This window comes from Myotis myotis, unplaced genomic scaffold (assembly GCF_014108235.1).
Source record: "Myotis myotis isolate mMyoMyo1 unplaced genomic scaffold, mMyoMyo1.p scaffold_m19_p_1, whole genome shotgun sequence".
Taxonomy (NCBI): Eukaryota; Metazoa; Chordata; class Mammalia; order Chiroptera; family Vespertilionidae; genus Myotis; species Myotis myotis.
Window position 1 is genome coordinate 62387091 of NW_023416313.1, and position 19603 is coordinate 62406693.

The window sequence follows — 19603 nt, forward strand, 5'->3', positions numbered from 1 at the left end:
TCCTTGACTAGTTAGGTCTTATTTTTTTTTATTGTGCCTATTGAAAATTCTGGGTTACCTTCTCCATCACCTATCTTGGATACATAAGGCAAAAAAAGAATCTAGGAACTTATAACTGTGTCATACTTTGGGTCCTGAGGTCCCTACCAGTCTGCCTTCTTCCCTACACCTTTAAGAGTTTTCTAATATTTGTTTTATATACAATGTTCAGGACTTTTAGGTATACTTACTGGGAGGAAGAGGGAAAAGTATGCATACTCCATATTCCTGGAAGCACAAGTCTTCTTCATTTATTTTATTAGTTCTCAACCTCTTGTCCTACTTCTCTGTGTGTATAAGAATAATAATATGAGATTGTATAATTTTTATTAGGTACATCATAATACACTCTAGAATGAGTCAAGAGTAGTCCATATTAACCATTCAATGTAGTACTTCATAGTTGGGCACTTATATAAGTCCACTGGATGACTAAGAGCCATTTATTTACTTATTTATTTATTGGAATATAAAGTAATGAGGACAGTAGTAAGAAAAGGCTTCATGGAAAAAGTCCTCAGCTGTGTTTAGTATTTCGGTAGTTTTGATGAATTTTCATAGAATTTTATTTTAATGTCACGTAATATTTCATTCTAATTCCTATAAACTATATTAAATGATAACCAATGTATAGCAAAGGAAAATGTGTAAAATATTCATAATCAGAAAATACTAATTAATTATTTTAATCATAAATAAAATTATCCCTAACCTGGCTTCCTGAACTGATAACACTAGAATTGTGAGGGGAAACCAAATATATATGACAAGATGAATATGGGATACAAATACATGAACCATGTCATGCCAAGTGTAAATCATTTATCGTTAAAGGTGGGATTGCAGTCAAGCTTCACCTCTTGCAATCTCAGGTAAGTCAGGGCACTTAGCCTGTCTGACCTTTATAAAGGTAACTTCCTTGAAATATTGCTGTAAAGATCTCAAGTGGTATTTTAGCTGTGTGTGTGGTTGGTGACATTTGTGGGGACCTCTTAGTTCTGGGAGCAGTGTGTTTAAATTGCTCATTTGCTTATCCCTAGTCCACAATCTCAGAAAAAGAGCTATGCTTTTTGTCATTTTATCACCATTAACTACCTCTATGAGTGAGGACTGGATTAATTAAATAAATGCTATGGGTCTCAAGTAATTTGTTAATCATCCTCAAGTATTGCTGGAATCAAGAAAATAATTTTGTAGTTTTTTGTTTGTTTTTTTTTGGGTTTTTTTTGTTTTGTTTTTTTGATTTTTTTTTTTTTTGAAATCTCCTTATCTTCAATGTCTATATAATATCACAGTGTTTTGGGGTTAATCTTTGTGACATATCCACATGTATTAGCTATCTCCAAACAGGAACATGACCTCTATATTTGTGATATTTGCTGTCTGACCTATTTTAACAGCAAGTTCAACTAATGAACATTAGGCAGAAATCACTGTCTTTGCACAATTATCAAATGAACAAATAAAAGTTTTATCATCTTAGCCCATATATTGAAAAATAGCTTATATTATGCTTCTCAAAAATGATAAAAATTTTTGCAATTTGTAGCTTTGTTCTAGAACCCATACAATTTGCACTATATGTAAGTATGGCTCAATTTATGTTTTAGATATTTTCTTTGAAAATAATGTGGGTTTTTAAAATGTGTGTGTACTTATTGTTAAAAAATACTTTAGTAACTTTAGACATTTTTCCAGTTGGAAGAATGTAAGTAGAAAAAGAAATTTTCTACAATATATACAATCATGTCTTACAAGAAAGTTTACGCAGACCTTTGTGACTTCAAAACAACCTTAAGATACATTATTAACATCTATTTGTTTATTTCAAAGAAATTACAAGAGGAAATTTAGCACAATGTACCTGCTTAAACTGATAGAAACCTGAATCTAGAAGCTTATCAAATTATTTTCAATGAAGGGATAATAATGTTCTTGCCTTAATTTTTTTTATTCCCACATAATATATATATATATATCTATATCTATCTATATATATATATATATATATATAGCTTTTTAAAAATTTTTTGTTTTATTGCTTAAAGTATTACAAAGAGTATTACATACGTCTCCTTTTTTTTCCCCCTTGACCTTCTCCCAGCCTCCCCTACCCCCTCAGTGTCTTGTGTCCATTGGTTATGCTTATATGCATGCATACAAGTCCTTCGGTTGATCTCTTACCCACCCCCCGCACCCTCCCCGGCCTTCCCGCTGTAGTTTGACAGTCTGTTTGATGCTGCTCTGCCTCTGTATCTATTTTTGTTCATCAGTTTATAATGGTCCTTATTATCCATAAATGAGTGAGATCATGTGGTATTTTTCTTTCATTGACTAGCTTTTGCCTTAATTTTTTATAAAATGATTCTAACATTACATTTTGGACATATATAAGCTTTACTATCTTTTGCTATGTATGTGGACTATCTAATTTAAAACTGCAAATTATATTGAAAAGATAAATGGAATAAATAAAACTTCTGTTTCAGTGCTAGCTATGCCTGTAGACTAGTGTTTTTTTGTTTGTTTTGTTTTTTATCTTAGACTAATCCTATTTTTACCAGCTTTGTTAAGGTATAATTAATATGCAACAAAAAACAAACAAAAAATCACTACATATATCCTCTATAAAATGAAGGGTTTTTGCTCACTCAATAAATATAAGCACACATTTTCAAAACGTTTTCTAACTCTAAATTATAACGTTCAATGAAGAAATAAATCATACTTTCTGATATTAATCATAATAAATATGTTCTAAATCAATGTAAACAGGATACATATCTGCAAGCATTTATTTACGGTAATTTCTCTCTCCAGAATATATTCCCAGCTTTCAAAGATGTTAATGACAATTGCCCCCAGAAGACAGATTACAAATATTTTGTTTCAAGCAATAAATTCATGTGATATTGAGACTGATATCTAAAAATTATGAACACATAGAGAAAGTACAAATGGAGGTGCAGAGTAATTAAGTCATATCTCTAACACATTCCATCATGTGGAGGCAGTTACAGACTGTATTATCAGAACACAACACATTTACAGCAATACCAGTGCACCATTTATGATGAAATCCAGTGTGACTGATAGTGCTAACCATATTAGAAACAAGGTGACTTTTTTTAAAATGCATATTTATCTGGTGTAACAAGGATATTTGTTCTGTTGCCATAATCAAGGTATGTTTTCTTTTTTTCCATTGTGGTTTTTGCTAATGTATCTTACTTTGGTGATTATCTTAAGTACTTTGCAATGTGCTGCCTTGTTAAACATTTTTAATTAACTGTCTAAAAACCTTGCTGGAATAATATATTAATAGCTCATCGAAAGAAATTAATATATTCAGTGCCTCTACAATACCTATTATACCTTAACAAGTGCTCCTTGGCAATTTATAGAAAATTAATTATCTTGCCAAAAGAATGCAAAAAAGTCAAATAGAAGACTAATTGAAATCATTATAACCTTCTTGTATAACTATACATATGATTGGCTAAGGAGAACAACTTGTAAACTGATTAATTATCAGGTCAATAATTCTCTATATTTATAATATCAAATAAGACATCAACTGTTATCAAAAATATACGTGGAACGGACACTCAGAGGAGGCGCAGTGCTGAAGTCAAATTCTGAGGTGCGGAGTGCGCGGAGCGGGCTGGCGGCAGAGGGCGTGGTTGGTGTTTTCAATCGGGAGGGAGTCGCAGACTCTGAGCTCCAGATCCGGGCGAGTCTTTAGGGACCCAGACTCAAACGGGAGAAGCGGGACTGTCTGGCTTCGGTCAGAGCGAGTGCAGCTTTCTCTCTGAGCTTTGCAGCGGGTGCTGGGACTCAGAGAGGCAGAGCCCCTGGGGACAGGACTGAGAGCCGCCATAACTGCTCTCTCTGGCCCACCCTGTTGATCCTGTGCAACCCGCCCCGCCCAAGCCCTGCACAGAGGCATTTGCCGGATAGCCTCAGGCAAAGGCTAGATTAGCACCTCCCTAGAGGACAGAAGTTCTCTCACTGCTGACACAGCTGATTCTCATAGCCACTTGGCCTGGAGGTCAAACCCTCCCTGGAATTAGCTACAACAATCAAGATTTAACTATAAGACTGCGAACAAAGACCACTAGGGGGTGCACCAAGGAAGCATAACAAAATGCGGAGACAAAGAAACAGGACAAAATTGTCAATGGAAGATATAGAGTTCAGAACCACACTTTTAAGGTCTCTCAAGAACTGTTTAGAAGCCGCCGATAAACTTAATGAGATCTACAAGAAAACTAATGAGACCCTTGATGTTATATTGGGGAACCAACTAGAAATTAAGCATACACGGACTGAAATAACGAATATTATACAGACTCCCGACAGCAGACCAGAGGAGCGCAAGAATCAAGTCAATGATTTGAAATGCGAGGAAGCAAAAAACACCCAACCGGAAAAGCAAAATGAAAAAAGAATCCAAAAATGCTAGGATAGTGTAAGGAGCCTCTGGGACAGCTTCAAGCATACCAACATCAGAATTATAGGGGTGCCAGAAGATGAGAGAGAGCAAGATATTGAAAACCTATTTGAAGAAATAATGACAGAAAACTTCCCCCACCTGGTGAAAGAAATGGACTTACAGGTCCAAGAAGCACGGAGAACCCCAAACAAAAGGAATCCAAAGAGGACCACACCAAGACACATCATAATTAAAATGCCAAGAGCAAAAGATAAAGAGAGAATCTTAAAAACAGCAAGAGAAAGAAACTCAGTTACCTACAAGGGAATACCCATACGACTGTCAGCTGATTTCTCAACAGAAACTTTGCAGGCCAGAAGGGAGTGGCAAGAAATATTCAAAGTGATGAATACCAAGAACCTACAACCAAGATTACTTTATCCAGCAAAGCTATCATTCAGAATTGAAGGTCAGATAAAGAGCTTCACAGATAAGGAAAAGCTAAAGGAGTTCATCACCACCAAACCAGTATTATATGAAATGCTGAAAGGTATCCTTTAAGAAGAGGAAGAAAAAGGTAAAGATACAAATTATGAACAACAAATATGCATCTATCAACAAGTGAATCTAAGAATCAAGTGAATAAATAATCTGATGAACAGAATGAACTGTTGATTATAATAGAATCAGGGACATAGAAAGGGAATGGACTGACTATTCCTGGTGGGGAAAGGGGTGTGGGAGATGCGGGAAAAGACTGGACAAAAATCGTGCACCTTTGGATGAGGACAGTGGGTGGGGAGTGAGGGCGGAGGGTGGGGCGGGAACTGGGAGGAGGGGAGTTATGGGGGGAAAAAAAAGAGGAACAAATGTAATAATCTGAACAATAAAGATTTAATTAAAAAAATATATATACGTGGAATATGCATTAAATCCTAGTTTTCTGAGTACTTTAAATCATATTTTCTTGATATATTTTTCAGTTAACTTTGTTTATACATAAAATATTCTATTACTATCATTGTCTATATTAAAAAGTTTGAATTAGGTGAAGTTCTTTTAGAGTGACCTATCATTTTTCACTTTTCTGAAATCCTTTCTCTCTTATACCCCCCATAGTTATCGTCATCTGTTCTCACTTTTCTTTGTCCCATTAAAAATATGTATGCTTGCATCATATTATGGTTTTCTGAAAGGTTGATATTGCATCCTTTGACATACAGTATTTAAGCAGTCTAGTTACTACATTTGTTATAACTTAATGCCTAAATGAAATTTAAATACTTATCTTTTTTAGATAGCATTTATAGACTAATGCTAAAATTGTTGATTGGAACAACTGTTAGGCCTGTGAGAGAGATGTTTCAAATACGAAGGCCCCTCAATAAAAACAAACAAACACCAAACCCTCCTCCCCCCAAAACACACTAGCCTTTGTTAAATCTATCCTGATGTGACAAGCCCTAGGCTAAGTGCTTTAGAAGAAGAAAAAGTCAATTATTCTTCATGTAACACCTATAGGATTTATCCTACTATTAATAAACTAGAGGCCTAGTGCATGAAATTTGTGCTGGGGTCCCTCAGCCCAGCCTGCCCTCTCTCACAGTCTGGGAGCCCTTAGGGGATGTCCTACTGATGGCTTAGGCCTGCTCCCCATGGCGGGTCTAGCCACGGACACTTGGAGCAGGCGCCCCGTGTGTGTGTGTGTGTGTGTGTGTGTGTGTGTGTGTGTGTGTGTGTCTGTTGGAGGCCTGCCCCCAGCCACATTGGAGGCTCAGAGCAGGTGCCCCGTGTGTGTGTGTGTGTGTGTGTGTGTGTGTGTGTGTCCACTGGGAGGGGGCCGGCATGGCCAGGCCAGGCCCTGAGTAGTACCATCACTGCTGCCACTGTCGTTAGCGTCTGGGATGCAGGCATGGGTTGAAAAGACTGAACCACACCCCAGGCCTCTCTGAGCCTGAGTTTGTTCATCTGGGAGTTGAAGCTGGAGGGGCCGGGCCCTGCACTCTAGGCCCTTCACAGAGACATCTTTTTTGCCCTCAGTCATCTTTCCCTTTCCAGGCCTGAGGACAGCAGTGTTCTTGTTTTGTTTTGTTTTTTTACCTTTTTTTTTTTTTAAGAAGGTGGAGATTTCTAGAAAAGACAAAATTACAGAGACAGAAAGCAGACCTGTGGTTGCCTGGGGCTGGGGCAGGGTTGACTGCATATAGGCAAACAGCGTGATGGAAGCTTGAAAATGGTTTGTCGGTGGTTGAGCTGCTGTGGAAATTCACACATCAAACAATATGCCTGTTGTGGGTGAGTTGTATGGCATGTAAGTGCCTCTTTGAGAAAGCTGTGTAAAGGCATACATCTAAAAGGGAACCCTCTTAAAACCACAGCTGGTGAGGGATTACCACCTTCTAGGAACTTGATAGAAAGTGTTCAGTCAATGGTTGTGAACTTGAAGAAGCTGGAGAGGGCGCTGAATTGGAAGCCTTTATGTGACCTGGGCAGGTCTCAACTCTGTCTGGGTCTGTTTGCCCCTCCGTGACATCCCGAGCTGATGCCTTCGGAGGGCTGAGAGGTGCGGGGGATGGCCCCTGCGGTGGCTGCCCTGCCCAGCGCTCTGTGCTGAGACCCTCGGGCTGTCCCAGGGCTGTTGTGCCTTTGCCTTTGCCTTTGCCTTTGCCTTTGGCACAGAGCACCTCTGCCTTCCTGCCTTTGTGCGGAGAACTTCCTCCCGCCAGCCCCTGGAGCAAACACACAGAGGGAACAGCTGGAAAATCCAGATTAGCCTGGCCTCGTTTTCCCCCACCCCTGGCTCCTTCCCTTGACTGGGACCAGAGAAGCAACCAGGAGACTGCCCCGGAGAAAACCCCTCAGACCAAGGGGCCCAAGCAACCCCTGAGTGCTGGTACATGTGGCAGGCTAGGCTTTCCTCTCCCCTCGAAGCCATGTAGGCTCAGAGCAGGTGCCTCGCGGGCGTGTGTGTGTGTGTGTGTGTGTGTGTGTGTGTGTGTGTGTCCGCTGGGGGCCTGCCCCCAGCTGTGTCTGAGGCTGGGAATAGGCGCCCCTCTGTGTTGATCCCTCAGGCTCCTGGATGTGCCTGTGTGTTGTTCTCTCAGGCTCAGAGCTGCCTCCTGAGCTGGTTGTGACCGTTAGGGAGTCTCAACCTCATTTGCATATTACTGCTTTTCATAGATAGATAGATAGATAGATAGATAGATAGATAGATAGATAGGGGATGATAGATATAGAATTAATAAGTGCAGAAATTCCGCCTCAGAGAAGTTAATTAAATCACTCAGGGTCACTTGTTAGTGAATGATAGTTTTGAGATTTTAACCCGTGTACTCAGTGTACAAAGATAAAGTACTTAATCACTTTCAATCAAGTTAAACTGTGTTGAAAGCTACTGAAGCTGCCCAAGGATAGAAACAGCCTTGCTTCCTGAGGGCTAATAGACTGATAGAGTTAAGCAGAAATTAAATAATGTTCATGCCATAGTTACCTGTGGATAGCATTTCAAATTTTGTCTTTATGGGTTCTTCCTTTCATTCCAATGATTGTCTACACTAAGTTAAATATCTTTTAAACTAAACCAGAAACATTCCATAGGAAAACTGGTGGTTAGAAACTCTTTACAAGTTGATAGGCAAATATATTTATAAAAAATAAATAGAGTAAGATCAGCTTGGGTACTCATGCCTATATTCACAAGTGTATTCACTTGAGGGGTTACTTTGATGTTGTGTAAACCTGTCATTAAACAATGCATATGCTGTATAGCAGTTTGCCTTCTTCAAAGGAATGTGTGTATACATTTGATACTTTATTTTTTTAAATATATTTTGATTGATTTCAGATAGGGAAGGAGAGGGAGAGAGAGAGAGGGAGATAGAAACATCAATGCTGAGAGAGAATCATTGATAAACTGCCTCCTGCACATCCACACTGGGGATTGAGCCTGCAACCCAGGCATGTGACCTGACCAGGAATCAAACTGTGACCTCCTGGTTCATAGGTCAACACTCAACCATTGAACTGTGCCAGCCAGGCTACATTTGATGCTTTAAATGCCTGTTTATCTTTCATATAACCCTCATAAAACTTTAATAATAAATGTTTAATGTACTTTCTGTTGCTATTTTCATACTCTAGTAGAAAGGAATATTTTGAAATGAAAACTATTTACACAAATATATCAGATTGCATATAAATTTATTTCTATTTATATATCTATATAAAGTTATGAATTGCATGTACCTAGCACCTCGTTAGGTACTTGAAAAAAAAGACATAGTCACAGGAACATATTTAATGCATAAACGTGTGAAATAATAAGTGAATTATGTTTTTGATATTTGTTAGAGTTAAGTGGAACAAAATTCCACTCTAGGTAGTTTATTTATTTACTAGAGGCCCGGTGTATGAATTCATGCATGGGTGGGGTCCCTCAGGGTGGCCTGCCACCACCCCCTGACCTGCTCCACCATCCCATCTGTGGGGCGATTGATCAGGGCCAGGCCCCCCACCTGGCTCCCTCAGCACCTGGGAGCCGGGTGGTGGCTCTGCCCCCCACCAGCGCTGCTGGTCGCAGTCTGTTGGGCAATCAGCAGGGCAATTGCCCCCGCTTGCACCGACCTTGGCCTGGTGCCCCCTGCTCACCTGTTCCACCATCCCGCTGTGGTCCCGCTCTCATCAGGACCCCATCGTGGCTGGCAGCGCCTCTACTGCCACCTGCTGCCAGCGCTGCATTGCAAATGCCCACCATGCTCCATGTCACCCCCTGGTGGTCAGTGCACATCATAGCAAGTGGTCATAGCAAGTGGTCAAACTCTTGAATGAGCGGACAATTTGCATATTAGGTTTTTATTATACAGGATTATAATCTCTAATGTTGAAAGTATTACATACGTCCCCCTTTTTTTCCCTATTAACTCCTTATAGTCTCACCCCCACCCCCACCCTAGGCCTTCACCACCCTATTGTCTGTGTCTATGGGTTATGCATATATGCATACAAGTTCTTTGGTTGATCTCTTCCCACCCATCTACCAGGCCTTCCCTCTGAGATTCCACAGTCTGTTCCATGCTTCTATGTCTCTGGATCTATTTAAGAAATAGAAAACTTGTTTAAGGATATTAAGAGATATTGATTGGATATTATTGTAGGATATTTAAAGTTTTAGGAAATCAGTGACATGGGTGAAGAAGATGCTAGTTGAATTGCTGGAGCAACTAACCAAATCACTCCTGGAACCTGCCTGCTAAGGAACTTTCTTTTAAGATCATAAACTTTTAAGCCCTAAAACCACATTTACATTGTCAGGAACTACTAAAATCAAAATTCAGTATCAAGCCCTGGCCAGTTACTGGGTGGTTAGAGCAGCAGCCTGCACACTGAAGTGGATTCTCAGTCAAGGGCAGGCACCTGGGTTGCAAGTTTGCTCCCCCGCCCTGGTCAAGGTATGTGCAGGAGGCAACCAATCAATGTGAGAGGTATCTTTCTCTCTCTCACTCTCTCTAAAAAAATAAATAAAAATCAATAGAAAAAAATATCCTCAGGTGAGGATAAACAACAACAAAAATAATCCCCTATCAGGAAATCACAAACATATATACCTAGAGACATTTAGGACACCACTATGATGGGAAAAAAAAAAAAGAGTTTTTGCTCTTGTCTCCAGAACTACATTGTATCTTTTATAATCAGGACCAGTAAAATGGATGTTTGTACCATCTCTCTGCTTTCCTGAAACCAATTACTGAGCTATAGTACAGCTATTGATGTGTTGTGTGAAACAGCAAATGCCTCAATATCCATATTTGCCAGGTGAAATAGCAAAAGAAGCTGCTCTATGGCCTTGATCTCATGTCTGTCTTTCAGTGCCTTGTATGTGCATGTGATCATCCCAATCTGTCACATCTACAAACCTGAATCCAAATAAGCTTGGAAATGTAATTTTTATCTTTCCTGCCTCTGTTTTCTAGGAAGAAAAACTAGAGAAGGGTGAAATGGATGTTGAATGGATGACATGGGACACTCATTCTATGTTATTAATAATGAATTATAGTCACATTCATTTAATTTGCCTTTACTTTCCTTAGTTTTGGGTTTCCCTCCAAGATTAAGAATAAAGTATATGATCCAGCAGCCCCTCTTCTGGAAAACAATTGCAGTGTCCTTCGATAGGCAGATGATTGAATAAAGAAAATCTGATATTTTTATATATAAAGGAATACTACTCAGCCATAAGAAAACATGATGCACTGTCATTAGCAACAATCTGGATAGATTTTGAGAATACCATGCTAAGCAAAATAACTCAGACAGAAATAGTCAAGAACAATATGATTTAACTCATAGCTATATATGTAATATATATCCCACATTCAAAGGCTATTAAATCTCATTGTTTACCCATATCTTCAGGAAAAAAAATCACTTCTACTGTTGTAAACAACCTGCTTCCCTATTTATAATGGCCTGGCCCTCTAGCAACTTCAGCACAAAATTATAGCTAATTTGCCTACAAACATCAGGTGGTCATAATAATCTGGCACTCAGTGTAAATAAAAGGCTAATGGGCAAAGTGTCCCCTTGGGAGATCAACCAGGAAAACCGGAGTTTGATCGCTCGCTATGATGTACGCTGACCACCAGGGGGCGGCAAGGAACATGGCAGGTGGCCAGCTGTGTTGGCCGGTCACTGAGGGAGTGAGAGAAGGAGGAGATGGGAAGGTGGAGAACCTGATTGGCCCTGATCGCCAGCCAGGCCTAGGGACCCTACCCGTGCATGAATTTCATGCACTGGGCCTCTAGTATGGGATATAAAACTGAAAGCAACAAATGAACAAACAAGGAAAACAAATTGCCTTATGATCTTGGAATTTATCCAAAGAAACTGAAAACAATAATTCAAAAGAATATATGTACCACCATGTTCACTGCAACATTATTTATGATAGTCAACATTAGGAAGCAGCCCAAGTGTCCATCAGTAGATGAATGGATAAAAAAGCTGTGGGACATTTACATAATGGAATACAACTCAGCTGTAAAAAAAGAAGAAACTCTTACCCTTTTCGATAGCATGGATGAATATGGAGAGCATTGTGCTAACTGAGATAAGCCAGTCAGAGGAAGACAAGTACCATATGATTTCACTCATATGTGAAATCAAATGAACAAAATGAACTAACAAACAAAATAAAGGGTGCCCCCAAAATGTATACACACTTTGAATAATTATTAACTCCAATGGGTTAAATCTAAAAAAAAGAGACATCAACTGAGCTATCAGCTATTAAAGTGTGTATACATTTTGGGGGGACATCCTGTAAAAACAGACTCAGAGAGAGTAGGCTGACAGTGTCCAGTGGGGAAGGGGGGGATTGAGCAAAAAAAAAAAAAAAAGACCAAAAAAAGAGAGAAAAAGCTCACGGACATGGACAGCAGTGTGGCAATTGCTGGGGGAAGAGGGAGTGGTAGGGTTGGTAAAGGAGAGTATAGGGAGGATAAATGATGATGGAAGGAGACTTAACATGGGATGGAGAGCACACAATACAGTGTACAGATGATGTGTGTGAGATTATACACCTGAAATTGTATAATTTTGTTAATCAGTGTCACCCCAATAAATTTAATAAAAAGAAAAGGGAAAAAAAACAAACAAAACAAACAAAAATTCATAGACACAGACAGGAGTATGGCGGTTACCAGAGGGAGGTGGGTAGGGGTAGTAAAGAGTAAAGGGAGTAAATATATGGTGATGGAAAAGAATTGACTTTAGGTGGTGGGCACATGATGCAATACACAGATGATGTATCATAGAATTGTACACTGGAAACCTATATAATCGTATTAACCAATGTTCCCTCAATAAATTTAATTAAAAAGAAAGACAATAAATTACATATAATGATGACTTATCATTTTGGTACTGATCTCTTTCAAACTTGCATTTCTCTTCTATTTTGTTTTCCCAAGTTCCCTGCCTTTGCTTCTGTATCATTAGAGTGTAGAAGAATTTAGTACCACATAAAAGCTGACATAAATAATGTAGATAAGTATTACCTAGCAGATAAAGGATCTCAGAGCCAGAGCAGTTTCGGTGCTGATGAAGCAGTTCAAACATGTTATCAAACGCCTAAGCTCTTCCTTCTTTGTGCTTTATAACCTGAAAGTGTTGAGTTTGATTCTCAGGCTTGCCTCTCATAACCTGAAGACCCAAAATGAATGTTGACGGAGCTTGTTGCCAAAGGTATAAATTAGGGGCAGCTTCCCCTTACATCTTGGAAAGTCTTCCTGTGAAACCCAGCAGCTCCCATGTCCTAGAACTGAGTGAAATGCCAGAGTACTTGTAAAGAAACACTTGGAAAGCCATTGCATTTTTGCGTGAAAGAAAGGCTGCATGCTTACTTGGTTCTATCCTGTATCCTTAAGATCATTATAAAGCTTGATGTGGGTAAAATGCATACTTTGCACAAATCAGCTTAACAACTCAGCCCTTTGTATTAATACAAATCACTGTGCCTAGCATAGTTCTTTTTGTTTGTTTGTTTATTAATCCTCACCTGAAGATATTTTCCATTTATTTTTTAGAGAGAGTAGAAGAGAGAGGGAGAGACACAGAGAGAAAAACATCCATGTGAGAAAGACACATCAATTGGTTGCCTATTGTATGCATCCCCACAGGGGTCATAGATCAAACCCACAACCCAGGTATGTGCCCTTGCCTGGAATTCAACCCTTCAGTCCAAGGGCCAACGCTCTATCCACTGAGCCAAACCTACTAAGGCCTAGCATAGTTTTGATGTAGAGAATATGTTCAGAAATGCTTCCATATTAATTGCTTATAACCTAAGATAATTGATCATTTTTTGTCAATAGTGTAGATAGTAGATGAATTTCTACATATGTACAGATGTGACACAATTGAACCTCTCATATAAAAGCATATAATAACACATCTATTTTTTATTTGTTATTTTTAATATTTTACATGTATATGTATAACACTAACATACAGTGAAAATTTATATATATGTATATACACAAAATATTAGCCTTAAAATTATTTCTTAAATAAGTAATTTATATGTAGTACACCAGTAGTTTAAAGTGACTACTGCACTGTGCTACTTGTTTTATTGAGTAAGGAATGACTTTCTTTTTTCTCTTTTTTTCCTATGCCCTTTTAATAGAAACTTTCAATACCCGGGACTCTAGGAATTTTGTGTCATTTTGGTTCAATGCTCATCTAGATTCAGATATGATGATGCAAGGTTTTGTGCTGTTTGAAGAAGCTGGGGTTCATCTTGTGTGATGCTTTGAAAATGAGAAGAAAGGGCTTTCCTATATTTGGAAGTGTCCTGGCAATGAGCAAAGGGTAAAGAAAATCACTGCAGAATGCTGTTTGTTCAATTCAGAAAGCAGTCTGCTATTTTATGAGCCATTTTTATTCTTTGACTGGCTTCCCTGGAGAGATTCAAATAAAGAAGTTTGAAATACACCAGGTTGAAAGGCTGAATATGTCAAGAGTATGGATCACTGAAGCAAGATCTTCATCTTGCAGCTTAATTTTCTGGCTAGAGCACTTTACAAATGAAAGGAGACACTCATGATTACTGCTGATGCCTCCGACTGCAGGCACATCAATGAGTCTCCAAGGGGTTTGAAATATTTCAGCACATTGAACATCAATGGGGAAGCCTCTCTTTACAGAACAGGTGCTACAGACCTTACCAAATTTCCAAATTCCTCCTTTCAGTAATACAATATATACCTTTTTACATTCTACAGCAGGAGCCATGGCAAGCAAACCGTACACAGATTTTGTCATTTTATGCAACGTGAAAACCAACAGCTTTACTGCACAGTATGGGCTTTCACATAGGCAATATACAGCTCTGCATCCTTTGAATATTTCTATTTCTTATTATTTTTATGTTGTTAATTCTCCTGTAATTTTTCAAGCAGAATGCACATGTACCGAATTCTATGGCGTTTGGCAGCTGAGGCGATTCAGTAAGTGTGTGCCATAAATATGTAAAGTTCAAACATATTTTTATGCAAATTGTACTGATAGACAATAAATGTACTTTTCAACTCTACCAGAAAGATCCTGGCATAGAGTAGTGAGTTTGAAGTTCAATGTAGGAAATTAAAAGCTTTAGATTCATATGAGTGTTTTCATCTCTCCTCCAACTAAAAAATAATTACTCTGAAAAACATGTGAGGCAAGGTTAGATAGTGAGATGTTACAATGGTGAGATGAAAGAATATTTCCCCAACCCGGAATTATGTTCTCCTTGCAAAGAAAGGGAATTGCTAAGTTTTGTCAGGCAAATGCCCCTTTGAATTTTAGAATTTAAGTCTAAATAAATCCATAAAAATAAATATAAGCCATGGGCAGAGACTTTGAAAATGGAAGATGACCAGTAAGAAATGGGAAACCACACATAAATAACATTTTGATAGTATTGTCACAAAATACATATGAGACCCAAAAGAATGAGTCATCTAAAGAAGTGAATAGGACTACACTGTGAGCTTTTTGCAAAGCTCAGGTATAAAAAATGGCATGTGCAAAGTGTAGGAGGAGGAAATCAATATAAAAGATAAATTTTAAAATAATATACAACATCTAATAAAGATGTCAGGAAAGCTATAGGTAAAACAAGAGATGAAAACAGAAAGATAGGAAATGGTTAGAAGATAAAGCATTAAAAAGGACTGCTCTGATCCCTTGGGATCAATGGTAAAATGTTGATGATGAAACGGGAGAAAGTAGAAGGCCACTGATATTTTCTGCCATTCAATGGATTATCACTTGTTTTATTCATTTACATATTTGTTTTTTATTGTGCACACACTCTATGCTAGACAAAATATAAGGTTCTATCTGGGAAGAATAATGCTCATTCAAACTGAAAATATAATAAAATAAACATGTATAAAATAAGTTTAAAATGTATCTTTAATGACTAGTAATAGAACACATAACTTCTCAAGATCATTGTCTATTATTATAATACCAGAGGCCTGATGCACAAAATTCGTGCAAGGGGCTTGGCCCTCACAGCTCTGGCCAGCCCTCGCAGCCCTGGCTTTGTCAGGAAGGTTGTCCGGAAGGACGTCCAGAAGGTCGTTAGGCTGTTTGGTCTAATTAGCATATGAGCTCTTTATTATATAGGATTATTTAGAGCCAGCATTTACCTAATATTATTTGCCTTGAACTGTGCCAAAGTATTAAATGTATTACCTCATTTAAGCTTTATTTCAAATTGTTAACCTAAGTTCAAAATGAGGTACAAAGAGGTAAATTTCTAAAACTGCTGTTTTCTTCAAAGCAAGGGTCTACCTCCCTTTCATTTTCTGGGTCTCCTCCAATCCCTGACCTTACTTGAGGTCTACCTACCACTATGGAAACTACAAAAACGATAAACTAAAAGCAATAACACAATCGTGGGGAAATTTAATATTACCGTCACTGTAAAAATATTGAAAGATGCAGAAATGGTCATTTCTATATCAAAACACATTTTTCTCTGGATTGGCTGATGAAATAAAGGATAGTTCTAAAAGCCTGATGTTTGAGAAATAACTTTTGACTTGCTTCAGGGCCCAGTGGAGAATGGGACACCATTCGGCCATAGGACCTAAACTGCCTCTTTTGAATAAGATGCATATTGTACACCTTGCCTAAGGTCGGCTTGCCTATTAGGCCTTCATAATTACGTAGGGACAAAAATGAGTCCAAGCAGATAACAAAGGCACAAAGTAAAATTCACCTTCTCTCACTCCATGTAGGCCTGGATCCTGCCACATTGCAGCCACAATTTCAGGCCATAAATATGACCTCCTGCAGAGTTTCCTGTAACCCTCGCAAAGAGAAGGAATGATTTTAAGCCTGGCTTACCACTGGCTCTGCATGATATGCTGCCACCAGCTCTAAGTGGACTGCTGCGTGCCTGTCCCATTCAGGATTGTCCCTTGAGGAGAGTGGAGAGTCTACCTTTCATAAGGCTACCTTGTCCACTTACCCTAGAAGAGAGGGTGGCTTCATATAAGGATATATTATGGCTTATGCTTGGTGTCTAAGCATAAGGATGACCCAAATTATCAGGGACTTGTGAAGAACAAGACTGGACATTTAGTAACAAGGAGATTTTAGAAAGAGGTATGGGACTGTATTTCTGAATGACTCTTACCCCTGTTTTTTATATCTATGCTAGCACCACAATCTTCAGATACTAACAAAACATTTGTCATTTTCTAGAACAAAAGATATAAATCAGTGAACTGATGCCTTTAGAGTTTGAGTCTTATGTATCATACAGAGATCCAGTAAAGAATAATGTAATGACTTATTTATTGAATTAAAATACATCCTAGATTGCTCAGAATAATCACTGTAGTTAGCTGTTGAGTAATTATCAATAGTGTCCTCTCACTGGTAAAGATGGTGATTTTTAATGGCAAATTATGTGGTACCCTATCTAATAAACACATGTTTAGAAGCATCTAGGTAAGAACATTTTATATTGCTATAGAGAGTGCTAGGTTATAGTGGAAGACTACTGTAAACTTATACAGGTGACAATGGGCTATATAAAGGTTCTCATCCCTCAGAATGAAAGTTAGGTTTGTCTTACCAAAAAAGGAACCCTGGCCAGCAAGATACTACTAACCAGTAAAGAGTACATGCAATGGACAGTGAAAGGGGGCATTATGCATCAGAGCTATTGCTTTGTGACCAGTAGCAAGAACAAGAACTCTTTGGTCAAACCTTTGTCAATCTTTCATCTTGCTATATCATGAATAGTAATGTTTTAACTAATATTTTTTCTGTCAATATTATATAAAAACAATGTCCAATGCTGGATATCTTTACAAATTAGTTCATGAAGTGCATAATATTTAGAAGTAACTTTAACAGAAGTAGAGGAGATGCTGATACCCTGAAATTGGAGATCAAAACAGAAGTGAATTCCTTTCATTCTCCTTAGGAAAGGATGTTTGCATTTTGTTTACAGGGGCCTTGTTTTCATTGTTGTTATTTTCAGATGTACTTGTGAAAGACTAAATATATATGAATGTTACTTCTCCAGAAAATGGACATTTTTTTTTTATTTGAAATGCATGCATTCCCACTTTGTATTGGGGATGGGGCATCTATTGAGACTCCTGCCTCCCTGTATGAAAGTTGAAATGGGTTATGTAATCCTTGGTCCTTAAGGAGCAGGCACCTGATCTAGCTTGGCAATAGTTGCTCCAACTCAGTGTATTGACTATTTCAAACAAACTATGCAATCATGTAAAAACAAATGGATATTTATTTTAAAGTGTAATAAACTCCCAAGCAGCAGTATACAGAACTGGAGTACTCACTGGTAGCAACAATAGCAAATTCTCATTCCAACCAGGGTATTGCCATGACCTGATCTTGGCTGTTGCTCCTGCTCCCATTGCAGCTTCCCATGGAATCTTTGAATGGTCAGATGGTTTTTCAATAAATCTCCTCTTTCCTTGGATTAGCTAGAGTCGATTACTTTTTGTTTACAATCAAGAAATCTGACTGGGGGAGACAACCAAGATGGTGGCATAGGTAAACACATGAACTTGCTGCCACGCACAACCACATTAAAACTACAACTAAAAGACAAAACAAATATCATCCAGAACCACAGGTAGGCTTGCTGAGTGGAAATCCTACAAATAGAAGGAAAGAGAAAAGTGCATTGAGTCCGGTAGGTGGTGCAGAAGTGGGGAAGTATAGAGGTATGGAGGTGCATGCGTGAAAGGGGCTGGCAGCTGGTCTTTTTCAATCAGGAGGGAGATACAAGCTCCCGACTGCTCTGAACTCCGGTTCTGGGTGAGAATTTGGGGGCCCAGACTCATACGGAGAGAAACTGGACTGTCTGGCAACAGGCTGGAATGTGAGGGCAGCTTTCTTGCAGAGGTGCTTACAGTGTTCATTGTTACTGCTCAGGGCCGCGGGACAAAGACTCTGGGACCGCTCTGAGGCAGAGCAGACTGGCACCATTGCAGTTTGCTCTGCCCTGCTGATTCCCTGAGACCCTGCCCCACCCAATTTACAACCCCACCCAAGCTGTGAGCAGAGGCTTTTGCATGTGAATGGCCTGGCCTTTCTCTGCCTAAAAACCTGTAAAACTGTAGCTGGGCCAGAGAACCCCAGAACTTCCAAAAGAAGGCCTAACGCTTCTTAGCAGTCTGCATTGCTTCACAGAGGCACCTCATCTGGCCACCTCCAAACTCCAGTCAAAGAGGAGGAATTTGCAGATCTCTCTGTAGCTCCTGCTGGGTGGCCTCAGGCAGTGGATGACTTTGTACCTCCTTGGAGATCTAAGAGCCAGTGTACCCAGTGGTCAGAGTGAGACCATCCAGATTACAACTCTTCACATCCATAAGAGACACACTCAGGGGGCAGACTCAGTGAGCACCAAAGCCCCACTGAAGCAAGTCCTGCCCCATAAGGGTGTCTCCAGCACAGAAGTTCTCCCACCATAGACACAACTGGTCCTCACAGCCAATTGGCCTGGAGGTCAATTCCTCCCATGGATACCAACAGCACTCAAGGCTTAACTACAACAAGACTGTGCACACAGCCCACAAAGGGGGGCATCAAGAGTGTCCACCTCAGGTAATTGGGGAGGCTGAGCCACTGGGCCCTAAAGGACACCTAGCACACAATGCCACTCTATCAACACAGGGAAGCAGCCAAAATGCGGAGACAAAGAAACAGGTCATGAATGACAGAAATGGAGGAAAGCAAACTACTAGATATAGAGTTCAAAACCACGGTTATAAGGTTACTTAAGAATCTTCTAGAAATCTCTGAGAAATATAGTGAGACCCTCAAGGATATGAAAAAGGACCAATTAGAAATTAAGCATACACTGACTGAAATAAAGAATAATATACAGAGATCCAACAGCAGACTAGAGAATCCCAAGAATCAAATCAAAGATTTGAAATACGAAGAAGCACAAAACACCCAACTGGAAAAGGAAAAAATAATCCAAAAATATGAAGATAGTGCAAGGAGCCTCTGGGACAACTTCAAGCGTACCAACATCCAAATTATAGGGGTGCCAGAAGAAGAGAGAGAGCAAGATATTGA

General features: G+C 39.1%; 1 pseudogene; it reads left to right on the top strand.

Annotated features, from left to right (window-relative positions):
• Positions 1 to 810: 810 nt before the first annotated feature.
• Positions 811 to 19603, top strand: part of LOC118653071 — a 44939-nt pseudogene continuing 26146 nt past the window's right edge.